At 42.6% G+C, this 15,880-nt stretch overlaps 1 protein-coding gene across 1 annotated transcript in view; it reads left to right on the forward strand.

Moving 5' to 3' along the window:
• Nucleotides 1-2,428: 2,428 nt before the first annotated feature.
• Nucleotides 2,429-15,880, forward strand: part of LOC126365762 (uncharacterized) — a 1,228,930-nt gene continuing 1,215,478 nt past the window's right edge. The window contains exon 1 of the mRNA XM_050008264.1: nucleotides 2,429-2,620. The gene's annotated coding sequence lies outside the window, so the exon portion shown is untranslated. The remainder of the gene's footprint in view (nucleotides 2,621-15,880) is intronic.

The following is a 15,880-nucleotide window of genomic DNA, read 5'->3' on the forward strand; positions in this document are numbered from 1 at the left end:
GCCAATTTAACGACTTTGTCGCTAGAAATGGCGTCTTTTGCCTTCTTCTTAGCGCAAAAAAAACTTTTTAGCAACAAAAATTATTTAGTGACTTATCTGGCGACTTTTTGAGTACTGACGACTTTTGAAGTACAAATCAAAACTATTTTGGGCCAGTATTTTCATTAACAAAACTAAGATTTTAACTATAGAATTGGTACTACATTGACTTTGTTCTGGATTTATGAAGTTAAAGTAAGTTCTTAGCAGATCATGTAGTACTCTTCAGCATTTAGTAAACCTGAATATAGGAATTGCCTACAGCGTAGGAAAACCTTGACTATAGAACAATTCATTATTCACTACCCACTGCCCTGTTATCGTCGATAGCGTATCGATCTATAATTCTTCAGTTTTTGAATTCCCATTATTTTTCGAATTGACAAAAAATATACGTAATATGAAGTATAATAAAATACATTTAAACATAACAAATACATTTCTGTCCAGCAACCTCAAATTTTTCGAAATGTTAACTCGCTGTCAAATTATTACCACATGCACAGTGGTAACGCAAGAACAATTCAGTGGAGGTATCTCAGACATTATTACGTTTTAAACAATGAACACTAGGACTGATATCGAGTTATCGAGTGAGTAGATTGTGTCATGACTTCTAGTTCGCCTGAGTGTTAATGTATTTTCAGTGATTATAAATTGGTGAAACTTATGTTGTGGTGGCTTACATAATGGATTTAAGCAGTACGCTCAAAAATATCGTGATGCGTGGGAAGCAGAACCTGAATTCAATGGGTGGCTGAAACCAGTCGTTGGAGACTATTCCAAGGCAAGTATGTGCAACAAAGTTTTATGCTACATCGTGTGATATTAGAAAGCATTCGAAAAGTATTAAGCATAAACAAAAAATTGATTTAAAAAAAACACAAACCACCTTACCTGTGAAATTTGTTCCGAAAATTACAGAGCGGAAGGCGCCCTTTCTTTATTTATTGCTGAACATTGTTCTGTTTTAGCTGTAGATCATTTAGGAATACTATGAAAGAAGGTGTTTTCCGGTGATGAGGGCGCTACAAACATGCAGTTACGCCATACAAAGTGCGCTAACATTATAACTGAAGTTTTGACTCCATATTTTACACAATCATTGGTTGAAGATATAGGTAACCAAAAATACAGTGTACTAATAGATGAATCCACAGATGTATCAATATCTAAAATGCTAGGTATCGTTATACGGTACTATAGTGTAAACAACCAAACCATTAGATCAGCATTTCTCAAACTCGCTGTAGTAGAAACTGCAGATGCAAGAAATCTGGCTGCTGTTCTTGTGAATTCTTTGAAAGATCTCAAACTTCCCATCGCTAATGTGGTAGGAACTGGCACAGAAAATGCTTCTGCAATGGTTGGAATAAACAATGGGCTTTTCGAACAACTCAAGAGAGAGGTTTCAAGCATTTGGTATTGATCCGTTACATTTGTCACTCTCTTCGGCTTGCAGTTTCGCACACCTCAGTGAAGACCATACCGAGAAACATAGAGTTATACAGGAAACCTACAATTGGTTCTCCATTTCACCCAAAAGACAAGAGGAATATAAAAAGGTTTATGAGACAATAAATTGTGGAAAACAGCCACTAAAAATTTTGAAGGTCTGTGCAACACTTTGGCTTTTAATTGAACCAGCAATACGAAGAATTCTGGAGCAGTGGGAAGAACATAAGATACATTTTTCACTTGCCATGGTTCAAGGCAATTGTTACACTGCCGATCTTTTGTACAAGATGTATTGTGACGACTCAAATAATCTTTACATGTTTTACCTTAAACGTGCTTTAAAAGACGTACAAATAGAAATAAAAGCTTTTGAAGGAGAAGACAATGACCCCACTTAATTACTAGATACACTACTCGCATTTCTCATGCAGTCACTCGGACAAAACATATTTTTACCAACTGTTATGAATAAGTGGTAGCGTATGCCACAGAATCAGTGTGCCGTTTACATTATTTCACGATAATTCATTGTTCTTGGTCGTTTACTAACGCATGGAACGCTAAAACATAACTATTTCATTAATTAAGTAGAAAATTATTAAAAAGCAAACATGTCCTTACAACACATGTGACTGCTTTCTCAAGGCTTGGAGCGCTAGAGCTGCCAAACCCTAACAACTTCCTACTAGAGTGTATGATGATATATGTATTATACTGTGGTGTGTGTGTGTGTGTGTGTGTGTGTGTGTGTGTGTGTGTGTGTGCGCGTGCGTGCGTGTTTTTCATGGAACACACAACTTCAGGTATTTGGTTAGGGAATAGAAGTCGTGTGTCACGACCCTTTTAGGGGAGTTTGAGGTACTCAGCGGCGCGGGTCTACTGCATCGCACAGTTGCCGCCAGATGGCAGCAGGAGCTGAGTGGAGCACGACTCCACTCGCATTCCGGCACTGCTGCTCAAGCTGTGCCGATCGGGTACTGCCTGTAGTCTAGCCGTTGTTCGTGACCGCGGATAGGGGCGACAGCGCCACCGCGATTGTAGCGAAACAGACACATCACGTCCGTTCATAGTGTTGACAGCAGTCGTGTGTGTTGGGGATACGCTTCCCGAAGTCGTCGCTCAGGTGAGTTACGAGCAATGAACGCCAACGTGCGTTTGTTTACGTCGTTGACGTTTCGCACGTGGTTGGACCGCTCAGGGTCGCGTGGCGGTCCGAGATCGATACCCGGCCGCTGCTGTATTCTCCTCCCGCTGCTGCATTAATTACGAAGCTCCTCTGCCGGCATCTCGGGGTGTCCTCAAGTGGAACACGAGTGCAGAGTGTGCCAGCGCGGTGCTCCCGTGTCGTTGCTGGCAGCAGCTGACGTCGCCAGCTCCTGCCGGCCAAAGCTTTCGCTGGCGGGAGGGTGGCCGCGCAGCGTGTCGTCTGCACTGCAGTCGTGTTGCACTTCAGCGGCGACCCACTTCTTTGTCTGCTTTCATCACGCCTCGTCAGCCACATACTGCGCGGTTTCCTGAAGTTCAGAATAGTACTTGTGGTTATGAATCACAGGGCAGCGAATAGGAAGGCATTCAATAAAGCCTAAATATTGTACAGCTATATTCATGTTATCGCAGTATTGTACAGTTAAGGCTTTGCTCGACAGAAATTTTCACGTGTCCACCTTATGTGTATTAATATATCATAGAGGCACTTTAAGTGGTTTATCTTTTCCATGCTGCTGTGTCGTTAGACATTTGATTGCTGACGTCTGTACTCCGTAATTAGGTGATAACAGCCCCATTTCCTTCACCACAAAACATGTTATTTCGAGCGCACGGCTGGCATCCAGTTTTGACAGCTAATGTATGTGACAAACTGCAGTAAAAACTAAATGGTTAAAATTTTGGATTCGATTGACCTACCAAACGGACTCGTGCCTCAATTGTATTGTGAAAGTTTGAGACAAAGATCATAAGTGTGTTCGTTACATCTTTTACGTTAGTCCTAGCTAAGACAGAGTACAAACGGGAAGAACCCTCTATTTTAACTGACAATCAGGTCAATGTGTGCATCTTGTAAGACTTTGTGATTTATCCGACTTGCTCCGTAAAATTTTAGGGTGGCTGACTGATCTACATTTTTGGTAACTGAACAGCCAGTCACATGTTCTTGTGATCTCCTTTTAGTTTTTTGTCTTGTTGTCTTACTTAATTTTTTGAAGATCTAAATAATTTTCACGCACTTTTCCATTATGTGAGCTAGAGCGATTGTGCAGTTGACACTGGGTGAGAGTGAGTGCGACTTCATCTCAAGACTGTTTTTTATCTCTCTCTTCACAATTTCTCCCTTCTAACCACATTCGGTTCTACTAATTTTGTACGTGCACTGGTAACCTCGTAACTGTAGTGGTCGTACTACCGATTTTTACTGAGTACGTCGCCTGCACCGCTGATTTATCTGCGACTTGTCACGAGTCAGCAGTTGTGCTACAGTGCTGTTATTTTAATGTAATCTTATCGTAGATTCTACGAAATGCCGTTGGCTCTTTAAAACTGGGTCATTCATCACTCAAATCTCAACGCATTCAGCAAGTATGTAAATTACATAGTGGCGCGTTCAGTGCGACACGAAAACAGTATGCTTAATTACTAACGATGCTTTCAATGTCAAGGAAGGTTAGTTTAGCGATATGGCCTCACAAACAAGCATATCATGTGATTATGTATTAAAATCACTTGCAGGGCGGAAATCAAGATTTACAAAGTTTTTATGCATGTGTAGTGCCAGTGCTCACACTTCTTTGCCGCAGTTTGGCTAACGATACTTGGCAGCCTGTGAAAGTAACTTTGTTAATGGCCCACGGAAGATGGAAAAAGGTGGTCACCTATTGGTACAGGTGGGTATTCAACCGGGATGGATGACAACCGCATTTAAGGCGGTTTCTTTGGGCATTTCTGCTTCGCACGTACGGTGATGTAGACGGTGTGGGTGATACCTTTCCACTAAGATTCTTCCATTGAAAACTGTTTGATGTGACAAAAGGGAACTGACATTTACTGCACTGGGTTAATATGGCGTATTGATTACCCCGTAGGTTCAAATATGCCACGAAAAAGGCTGCATTTCTACGTTGCATGAAATTTAAAAATTCTCTCTGCGTGGTCGAAGCAAAATTGCGCCAGTCAGGCAATTCTTGTCCATCGTGAGGTGGTTTTCTTAGCTCTGCAGGTGGGTGGTGGTCTATTTACTCGATATGCGGTTTATTTGGGGAACTTAAAGGCATCCACAAGGATTCCTCATGTTTCTCAGACAACTGCAGCAGCAGTCTGGCTTCACGCGGGAAAAGGCCTGTCCTTTAATTTATTGAAGTAAGACAGTCTCGGTTGCAGAATCATTTTTATTGATAGGAAATGACACGTTTCGCCCCCTTTCAGCATCATCGGATTGGGGAAAAAATTAATGTGGAAAAAATGCCAATTGTGGACATTAATGAACGAATATTGGTGTTCCACATTAAATTTTTACGCCCCAAAAGGGCGAAATGCGTCATTTCCTGTAAATGAAAGATTTTGCAACCGATATTGCACCATTTCAAGAAATTCATAACTGGTTGCTGTACCTGGCGCCCAGTATGGAATGGAACCAATTTACCTGTTTTTTAAGTTGGTGACTAAAACGATTTAAGAAAAAAATTTGCGTTATGCTATTAAGCGCAAGTTTAAAATAACTATAGGGAATGAACGTTAATTTTGTCATGATACTATACTAAGACTGCCGACTAATTTAAACACTACCGTTCCCGTTGTCATAATCCAACCAATATTTGTCGCATTAATTTTTCGACGTATCGTAAATAGTGTTAAGTTTTTTGGGGGTACATGGCCTGTTTTTTTACAGTGGAATAAATTCCTTTAGATAAAGACTTAAAATCTGCAACGCTCCGCTCCATTGTGAGAACGCCAACTGGCCCCACACCCACTCATTCTGCTACTCGGATGACGTACGCGGTTCAGACGCCTCATTCTCGACGACGAGCCAACTAAGAGCAGTTACGTGTGTGCGTGTGTCCGTTCAGTGTAACTGAGCGAGGATGTCACAGTGATTAGGATATTGAATTCGTATTTGAGAAGCACAGTCTTTTCCGATGCTGCTAGATGAGATCTTAAATGGTTTCCGTGAAGCAGAGAGATGCCCGAATAATTCTTAAAAATTGTAACAGTCCTTTCGTTTCCCCATCCATGTCAATCGAGCTAGTGCCCCATTTGTAAAGAACTCAATGCTGCTGAAACGCTCAGCTCCGATTTTACGTTTTTTCTTGCACTTGGGAGCGTAAGAATACCCTACTTTAAGACTCAACCTTCGGCATATGCGTAAAATACACATCTCAACAACAGCTTGCAATATTGTAGAGGCTGCTACAGTGACCTCTTATAGTACACTCGTTGACGTTTGTACAATGGCCTGTAAAGAAAATAATTACAGTTCTTACTGAAAACAACGATTCTGGTTAATTACAAAACAAAGCAGGCGCTCCCCTAAGTGACGTCTTGAAAACAGAAACAGTGAAAATCTTTATCTGCTAATGATGGTTATCAATCTGTACTAGTGAATATGTCCTCCGCACACAGGGATGAGTGCTTCCACTGTGTATGGCATACTCCGGATGAGACCATCAAGTTAATCCTGTAATAAGGGGTTCCACTCCTTTGTAGCAGCTTCAGTGAGGCCCTGAAGAGTGTGAGGGGGCATTCAGTTGATGTCGGATCATTGAACGTACCGAGACACTGCTAGAGTACGGTGCGATATTGCATTGTCATCAACGAGGATGACGTTGTCACCCATTTTACTCTGTAGGGCCTTACAATCGTTTGTAGGACCTCTTGGAAGTGTCGGGGACCAGTAAAATTGGTGTAGATGGTAATTAGAGGGGTCCGCCGTCCTATCATTATTGCCGCGCAGAACGTCACACTTTAACCTGCAAACGTATGGACTTCCTGAACGTATCGGCATTCCTGGTGTCATCTAGCGCTTCCGCAAATAGTAGCACGGCTAGTGTCTGGTCGCAAACCAAACCTGGTCTCTTCAGCAAACATATTACTCCATTCTGTAATGGTCCAGTGTTGATGTGCAATAGCCCAGATCCTTCGATTGCGTCGGTTCCGTTGATTCATTGCAAAACTTCTCGTTGGTCTTTGGAATGAAGTCCATCATAATGCCATCGTCTACGCACTGTCCTTTCTGAGATAAGAATCCCTGTTGCCCGGGAGAAGCCATTTCCAATACTTCCGGCGATTGAGTTGGACTCCTGCGAGTCGACAGTTACAGTAAGCGAGCCTGCATTGGTTTTGTCATACGAGCGAACACGACCACTGCGAGGTCGGTCTGTCGTCCACATTTCTCTGTACTTGCTCCACACGTTAGACTCGTTACTTTGAGTGACATGTAACCGATCGGCAACATCTTGCTCTGTATGACATGCTGAAAATAAAGCCACTACCCTGACTGTCAGTGTTCTGTGCCTCTACGTGGCATGTTACTGTAGTGCTGAAAACACACTGAATGAAGCTGTTGCTCGCGGTGTGCAACTGCGACAGCGATATGTTTACGTGCCTGGGAAAGGCCACAAAGCATGCCAGCAGTAAACACCGTCCTGTATATAGGCTGTAACTGGGTAACGCGTGAAGCGCCTAGGTCAGTGGGACCTGTAGTATCTCTTGCCTGCACGGCGCTCCACGACTTCCTCGACCCCGTTTTCGAAGTTTCTGTATGTGACAGGAAGGACACGCTTTTCTGAACTGTATTGTGAGACACTATTGCACTTTGATGCTCCTCACACATCAAATAATTAACGGTAATTAGTGAAATATTACTACCAACGCCGCCGCTCCCCCCCAAGGAATGACATTAACTTCAAAATCATACTGAATAATCGTGATATCATCTTTTCAAGAGGAGAAGTACTACTCTTGTGCCTCGTCAACACATTGTCAGGTTCGCTGTAAACTATCGGATATTTCGAAAACTTGCTCTAGACTATTCGGAAAAACGGCGGTGCTTGTTAACGAGGAGAATTTTTACTGCACCACGACGCCCGTCCGCACGCTGTGCGTGCTACACAGAAAATTGTCGTCACGAAGTTTAGGTCGGCGTGTACACCGTACAACAAGAGGGAAGAGGGCGGGAGGAGGAGGAGGAGGAGGTCGTGGTACTCAGGATTAACCATCTGTTGACGATAACGTTATTAGAGACTGAGCACAAGTTAGGATTGGGAAGCATGTCGAAGGAAAACGACAATGTCCCGTTCAAAAGAAATACGTCGTCATTTGTCGTCAGTGATTCTGAGAAACCTTCGAAACCCGAAATGTTAGTGACTGTCCGGGGGTTTAAGGCCTACTAGCTCGAAACGATTGAAGTGACGTAACCACAGCGCCAGCTCGCCTGGTCCTACAGTCTAGATCTTGAGACAAGCGACTTGAAAGTTTTTAGGAAATCACACGAATATTACCGTGGAAAAACTTTTTTCAGGCAATTATGATGTCCATGAGGCGGTGATAAGGGCAGAGAGAGCAGGTGAAATGGAGTTGCAAATAAGGAATTAGCAGTTCGCAAAAAGTTTTTACAATTTCTCATATAATATTTGGTTACATCTGTGAAGCAGGAGTTTATACATTGGAGAGCCAAAGAAACTGGTACATCTGCCTAATCCCGTGTAGGGTCCCCGCGAGCACGCAGAAGTGCCGCCACACGACGTCGCCTGGACTAGACGAATGTCTGAAGTAGCGCTCGAGGGAAGTGACACCATGAATCAAGCTGGGCTGCCCACAAATCTTCTTCATACAATTCGTAAGATTGGAAGTCTCAGTTTTCACCCACTCTAAGGACTGAGTAATTCTTGGTTGTTGTTGTTGTTGTTGTCTTCAGTCCTGAGACTGGTTTGATGCAGCTCTCCATGCTACTCTATCCTGTGCAAGCTGCTTCATCTCCCAGTACCTACTGCAACCTACATCCTTCTGAATCTGCTTAGTGTACTCATCTCTCGGTCTCCCTCTACGATTTTTACCCTCCACGCTGCCCTCCAATGCTAAATTTGTGATCCCTTGATGCCTCAAAACATGTCCTACCAACCGATCCCTTCTTCTAGTCAAGTTGTGCCACAAACTTCTCTTCTCCCCAATCCTATTCAATACCTCCTCATTAGTTACGTGATCTATCCACCTTATCTTCAGCATTCTTCTGTAGCACCACATTTCGAAAGCTTCTATTCTCTTCTTGTCCAAACTAGTTATCGTCCATGTTTCACTTCCATACATGGCTACACTCCAAACAAATACTTTCAGAAACGACTTCCTGATACATAAATCTATATTCGATGTTAACAAATTTCTCTTCTTCAGAAACGCTTTCCTTGCCATTGCCAGTCTACATTTTATATCCTCTCTACTTCGACCATCATCAGTTATTTTACTTCCTAAATAGCAAAACTACTTTACTACTTTAAGTGTCTCATTTCCTAATCTAATTCCCTCAGCATCACCCGATTTAATTTGACTACATTCCATTATCCTCGTTTTGCTTTTGTTAATGTTCATCTTATATCCTCCTTTCAAGACACTGTCCATTCCGTTCAACTGCTCTTCCAAGTCCTTTGCCGTCTCTGACAGAATTACAATGTCATCGGCGAACCTCAAAGTTTTTACTTCGTCTCCATGAATTTTAATACCTACTCCAAATTTTTCTTTTGTTTCCTTTACTGCTTGCTCAATATACAGATTGAATAACATCGGGGAGAGGCTACAACCCTGTCTCACTCCTTTCCCAACCACTGCTTCCCTTTCATGCCCCTCGACTCTTATTACTGCCATCTGATTTCTGTACAAATTATAAATAGCCTTTCGCTCCCTGTATTTTACCCCTGCCACCTTTAGAATTTGAAAAAGAGTATTCCAGTCAACATTGTCAAAAGCTTTCTCTAAGTCTACAAATGCTAGAAACGTAGGTTTGCCCTTTCTTAATCTAGCTTCTAAGATATGTCGTAGGGTCAGTATTGCTTCATGTGTTCCAACATTTCGACGGAATCCAAACTGATCCTCCCCGAGGTCTGCATCTACCAGTTTTTCCATTCGTCTGTAAAGAATTCGCGTTAGTATTTTGCAGCCGTGGCTTATTAAACTGATAGTTCGGTAATTTTCACATCTGTCAGCACCTGCTTTCTTTGGGATTGGAATTATTATATTCTTCTTGAAGTCTGAGGGTATTTCGCCTGTCTCGTACATCTTGCTCACCAGCTGGTAGAGTTTTGTCATGACTGGCTCTCCCAAGGCCGTCAGTAGTTCTAATGGAATGTTGTCTACTCCGGGGGCCTTGTTTCGACTCAGGTCTTTCAGTGCTCTGTCAAACTCTTCACGCAGTATCGTATCTCCCATTTCGTCTTCATCTACATCCTCTTCTATTTCCATAATATTGTCCTCAAGTACATCGCCCTTGTATAAACCTATATACTCCTTCCACCTTTCTGCCTTCCCTTCTTTGCTTAGAACTGGGCTGCCATCTGAGCTCTTGATATTCATATACGTGGTTCTCTTCTCTCCAAAGGTCTCTTTAATTTTCCTGTAGGCAGTATCTATCTTACCCCTAGTGAGATAAGCTTCTACATCCTTACATTTGTCCTCTAGCCATCCCTGTTTAGCCATTTTGCACTTCCTGTCGATTTCATTTTTGAGACGTTTGTATTCCTTTTTGCCTGCTTCATTTACTGCATTTTTATATTTTCTCCTTTCATCAATTAAATTCAATATTTCTTCTGTTACCCAAGGATTTCTAGCAGCCCTCGTCTTTGTACCTACTTTATCCTCTGCTGCCTTCACTACTACATCCCTCAGAGCTACCCATTCTTCTTCTACTGTATTTCTTTCCCCTATTCCTGTCAATTGTTTCCTTATGCTCTCTCTGAAACTCTGTACAACCTCTGGTTCTTTCAGTTTATCCAGGTCCCATCTCCTTAATTTCTCACATTTTTGCAGTTTCTTCAGTTTTAATCTACAGGTCATAACCAATAGATTGTGGTCAGAGTCCACATCTGCCCCTGGAAATGTCTTACAACTTAAAACCTGGTTCTTAAAGCTCTGTCTTACCATTATATAATCTATCTGATACCTTTTAGTATCTCCAGGGTTCTTCCACGTATACAACCTTCTTTCATGATTCTTAAACCAAGTGTTAGCTATGATTAAGTTGTGCTCTGTGCAAAATTCTACTAGGCGGCTTCCTCTTTCATTTCTTAGCCCCAATCCATATTCACCTACTATGTTTCCTTCTCTACCTTTTCCTACACTCGAATTCCAGTCACCCATTACTATTAAATTTTCGTCTCCCTTCACTATCTGAATAATTTCTTTTATTTCATCGTACATTTCTTCAATTTCTTCATCATCTGCAGAGCTAGTTGGCATATAAACTTGTACTACTGTAGTAGGTGTGGGCTTCGTATCTATCTTGGCCACAATAATGCGTTCACTATGCTGTTTGTAGTAGCTTACCCGCATTCCTATTTTCCTATTCATTATTAAACCTACTCCTGCATTACCCCTATTTGATTTTGTGTTTATAACCCTGTAGTCACCTGACCAGAAGTCTTGTTCCTCCTGCCACCGAACTTCACTAATTCCCACTATATCTAACTTTAACCTATCCATTTCCATTTTTAAATTTTCTAACCTACCTGCCCGATTAAGGGATCTGACATTCCACGCTCCGATCCGTAGAACGCCAGTTTTCTTTCTCCTGATAACGACATCCTCCTGAGTAGTCCCCGCCCGGAGATCCGAATGGGGGACTATTTTACCTCCGGAATATTTTACCCAAGAGGATGCCATCATCATTTAATCATACAGTAAAGCTGCATGTCCTCGGGAAAAATTACGGCTGTAGTTTCCCGTTGCTTTCAGCCGTTCGCAGTACCATCACAGCAAGGCCGTTTTGGTTAATGTTGCAAGGCCAGATCAGTCAATCATCCAGACTGTTGCCCCTGCAACTACTGAAAAGGCTGCTGCCCCTCTTGAGGAACCACATGTTTGTCTGGCCTCTCAACAGATACCCCTCCGTTGTGGTTGCACCTACGGTACGGCCATCTGTATCGCTGAGGCACGCAAGCCTCCCCACCAACGGCAAGGTCCATGGTTCATGGGGGGTAACTTGTTAATATATGATCCTGTGGAATAATTTTTGGCTAGTTTATATCATAACAAAAACAAATTTTTCAAAATGTTGGTTTAAAATATAAATCATGAATCCATATCGCTCAAAACGGAAACAATCTTAGTGTTAAAAAGATGTTTCGAATAGTGTTTTGTGGGACTGTATAGGTCCATAACTGCTTTCATAACGAATATCCTGTTCCTTTTGGCTACTCTTTTAGTTTTAAAATATGTTGCTTGCATTAATTTCGCTTCTCAATAACTTGACGAACGCCGGACAATCATTGCCTGAACACACTTTGTCGATCTTCTTTGACCCACTCACAAAATGTTGGCAGATGTTCAAGAGCAATATTCAAATGGGCTTGTAAAATTTTGCCATAATTCATTTATAACATTAACACGCAGTAATACATCATACCTTAAATGGAATGGTATGATAAATTCCGAGCTGAGCATTTCGTACGAAACCGAATCACAGTCATTGACTACCTGATTCACCCGTGTAATTTTTTAAGCTTTCAGTTCATTCATAGTCATCAAATACCTCGATTCAGCTTTCCCACCTTGTAACTGATAAAGATTTTCACAGTAAGCTTTAGTTTGCCTAAAATTAATTTCCAGCGTTTGGTGTATGTTGAAGGCAGCAAATAAAATTTCTGAATAAAACCTGACAATGTTTATGCTGCCGCTGTTTTCAATTTCTGTATTCTTCCAGTATCTCTGTTCAGAACAGCAACTTCCTCCACTGTGGTCTTTCGTGAAGGAGACATCGCATCTACCCCCATGGCTTGTGCCCCAACCTCAGGTTTGTCTGAAGATCTCCTTTGGTCCAAATGATTCTGTTATCCTCGCGATTTTCTCCTACTTTTCTTTGCTGTCCTTGAGATGTATCAAAGTTCAGAAATGGTATTCACCGATGGCTCAACAGTGGACAGATGAACAGATTTTGCGTATACAGATGCACTGTGCAGTGAACTCCCCTCTCTGTCAAACGGCTGCAGTATCATCTATGCTGAATTCATGGCCAGTAAATTAGCACTTAACCATATTCATTCTTGCACCGTCAAGAGTATCCTAATCTGTAGTGTCTCCCTTAGCAGCGTTCAGGCGGTAGACCACTGCTAATCTCCTCACCCACTAGTTTCGGACACCTAGTCATGTTGGGCTTTCGGGAAATGAGCGAGCTGACCGGTTGGCCAAACTGGCCACCAGGGTGCCGATTCTGGAAATAGGGCTCGAAGAATCGGACTCACGATCTGCCGTCGATTGCTGGAGGTCTGGAACAGATTGGTCTGTCTTAAACTCTCAAACAAACTGAGGACTATTAAGGAGACCACGATCACATAGCAGTCTTCTCTGCATGCATCTCACAGGGAGTCTACCATCCTCTGTGGACACCACATTTGCCGCACTTGCTGACCCATGGTCACATTCTCCGATGTGAGCATCCCCCTCACTGCCGATGCGGAGGCCGCCTGAAATGGCCCATTTACTCACAGACTGCCGTAATTTGGCTGCTTTGAGGTTTGCACGTTAATCTTCCTGACCCGCTCCCTCTTGTGCTAGCAGACAATGCCAAAGCGGCTGATGTGTTACGTTTTGCCAGCGAATGTGGTTTCTTTGTATCCCTGCAAGGTAGGGCTTTCTGGTCTCATTGACAATCGACGCGGTTAGTAGGGCACCCGTCTCCTGCTCGCCCCCCCCTCCCCCCTCCCCTGCAAACAAAATATATACTACCTAAGTCTCTTTTTTTAGACGTCATGATGGAAACGTAGATTACTTCTTGTATATACGTCACCAGCTAATGAGTTGTATCGAGTAACAGTCACTGACAGTAATTCACTCGCAAAGCATGGTTTGGCTCTTTCGTTTTTATAATTATTATAGGTCTTGCCGTTTTTTCTTCGTAGATTTTCTTCCTCTAGTGAAACTGTATATGGTGTTTTGAGGAACAGAGTAAGTTAACAGGAATTAATAAATGTCGTTCTAGAAATGATGATTGTTATTTCTTTCCTTCGGTCGTTTATGTAGCTGCTCCCAGAAGTGCGATGCGGGGGCACTATTTACGGCGCTGCAACTGAGGTTCAAAAATAGTTCAGATGGCTCTGAGCACTATGGGGCTTAATTTCTGAGGTCATCAGTCCTCTAGAACTTACAAATACTTAAACCTAACTAACCTAAGGACATCACACACATCCATGCCCGAGGCAGGATTCGAACCTGCGACCGTAGCAGTCGCACGGTTCCAGACTGTAGCGCCTAGAACCGTTGGGCCACTCCGGCCTGCTGCAACTGAGGTTCCATACTACTGTTAAAGTGTCTGCAGCAGTCGTACAGATGAAAATGCTAATCAGATTAACCGTTAAACACCTGAATAAATACAGGGAAATGAAAACACTGTGGTTTAATAATATCACAGCTGGAAGTAAGACCGAGAGTATAGGCATTCGTGCAGGTGGAATTGTCGAGCAAGAAAACGCACGCAGCTGCTGACGCAAACACAAATATTTAGCAACGGATTCTTTTCTTTATTTATGAATACGAAAGTATACGAGCTGAGAGAAGTTTGTTTCGATGTGGTCTTTAATGTCTGTCCGCAATTGCTAATGTCAGCTCAACTCTCTCCATTACACTGCTGGAACAACGCTCTGCGGATTAACTGCATTGTTGACGAAGAGCCTGGCTCTGCGCTGTATTATAGGGCGCCGCACAACTGCGGAACTAACAGGTCTCTGCCTCACCAGTAAATATGTCGGAGATCACATACAGAATGTCTATCACTTGCCGATTGAAACGTGAGATCAGACTGAAACCATGGTAACAATGTAACAGGACAGAACTGCAGGTGAGACATGATCGCCACTTCCGTAACACTCCTGAAGATGTTCGTGCCTTCCTGGTGATCCAGCTAGCAGTGACTTGATCCGTGTTTGCAAAACTGTTGTTTTGCAATGAAACGCTGTAAGCATGATTAGTCATTTATTATATACAAAGAGGCGGGTGTCCCTGAATAGCCAAACCGCGGTTGATCGCTATGATGGGATGCTATTTGTTTTAAAATATTAAAAAAAGTTCCTATCGGTAAAGCGAGTAACGTGCGGGAGGAGGAATGGGTGTTGAAGCATGAAATCCTTGGATCACTGTAAAAGTATGCGCCTTCTTGAGTAGCCCATCGTTACATTTGCTTCTCATGGGGACATCGAGCATAGCTGAGGTCTCAGCTCCGAATCGCTAATGATGTTGATGCTTTCGTGAAAAGCTTATATATAGTTCTGTTACTACCTAAGTGCAAGCCCTTCCTGAGATTTAAAAATTCTGAGAGTAGCGTACACTCGCATTTACACCTAGCAAGGGTTCAGCGTTAGGGAGCTGTTTTAACATCCACTGTATGAGTAAGGTATTCATTCTGTTTGGTAATACTTATTGTTCATTTCCTTACACCTTCGATTACTTTTGTCTCCTAAACTGCTTCTCGAAATACTTACTGATATCTCGATCTGTGATGGCGATACGTTATGACGAATGCACTGAAACCGATGAAAGATGGTTCCTCTTGTACCATGAGGGCTATTACTCATACCAGAGGAAATGCAAGAATGTGTGTGCTCTCTGCCGTGCAGGAGGTACAAGATGACATGCCTTCAGTTATCAGGGAACTTCTCAATCCTTGAAAATGAGACAGCTTGATCAGCGGAATACCGTTGTGACTAAATACTCTTAAGAGATTTTAGTCTTACCTAAAATCAGTAAGCCGTTCGAAAACATCTATTCACTCACTCAGTAACCATAATGGCACCGAAACGGAAAATGACAAAGAAGGCCGAAATACTGAATCCACTCATCCGAAACTGTTTCACCGCAGAAGATCGTAACGCCGTCCCTCACTTCAAACGTCAACTCCGAAATGGCAACTATTGAGGTAACTGATGACAGAATAGGAAAAACAATTACAATCGCTTTGCAGTGGAAAGGCATCAGGACCAGACGACATACCTGTTAAATTCTACAAAGATTATGCGAAATAACGTGCTCCCTCTCTAGCAGCAGTTCATCGTACATCGCTGAAGTAACGAAGGGTACCTGGCGACTAATAGACGCAGGTCATGTCCCTTTTTCAAGGAGGGTCGTAGGACAGACGCACATAATTATAGACTTGTGTCTTTGACGTCGGTCTGTTGAAAAATTATGGATCACGTTCTATGCT

This window comes from Schistocerca gregaria, chromosome 4 (assembly GCF_023897955.1).
Source record: "Schistocerca gregaria isolate iqSchGreg1 chromosome 4, iqSchGreg1.2, whole genome shotgun sequence".
Lineage (NCBI taxonomy): Eukaryota > Metazoa > Arthropoda > Insecta > Orthoptera > Acrididae > Schistocerca > Schistocerca gregaria.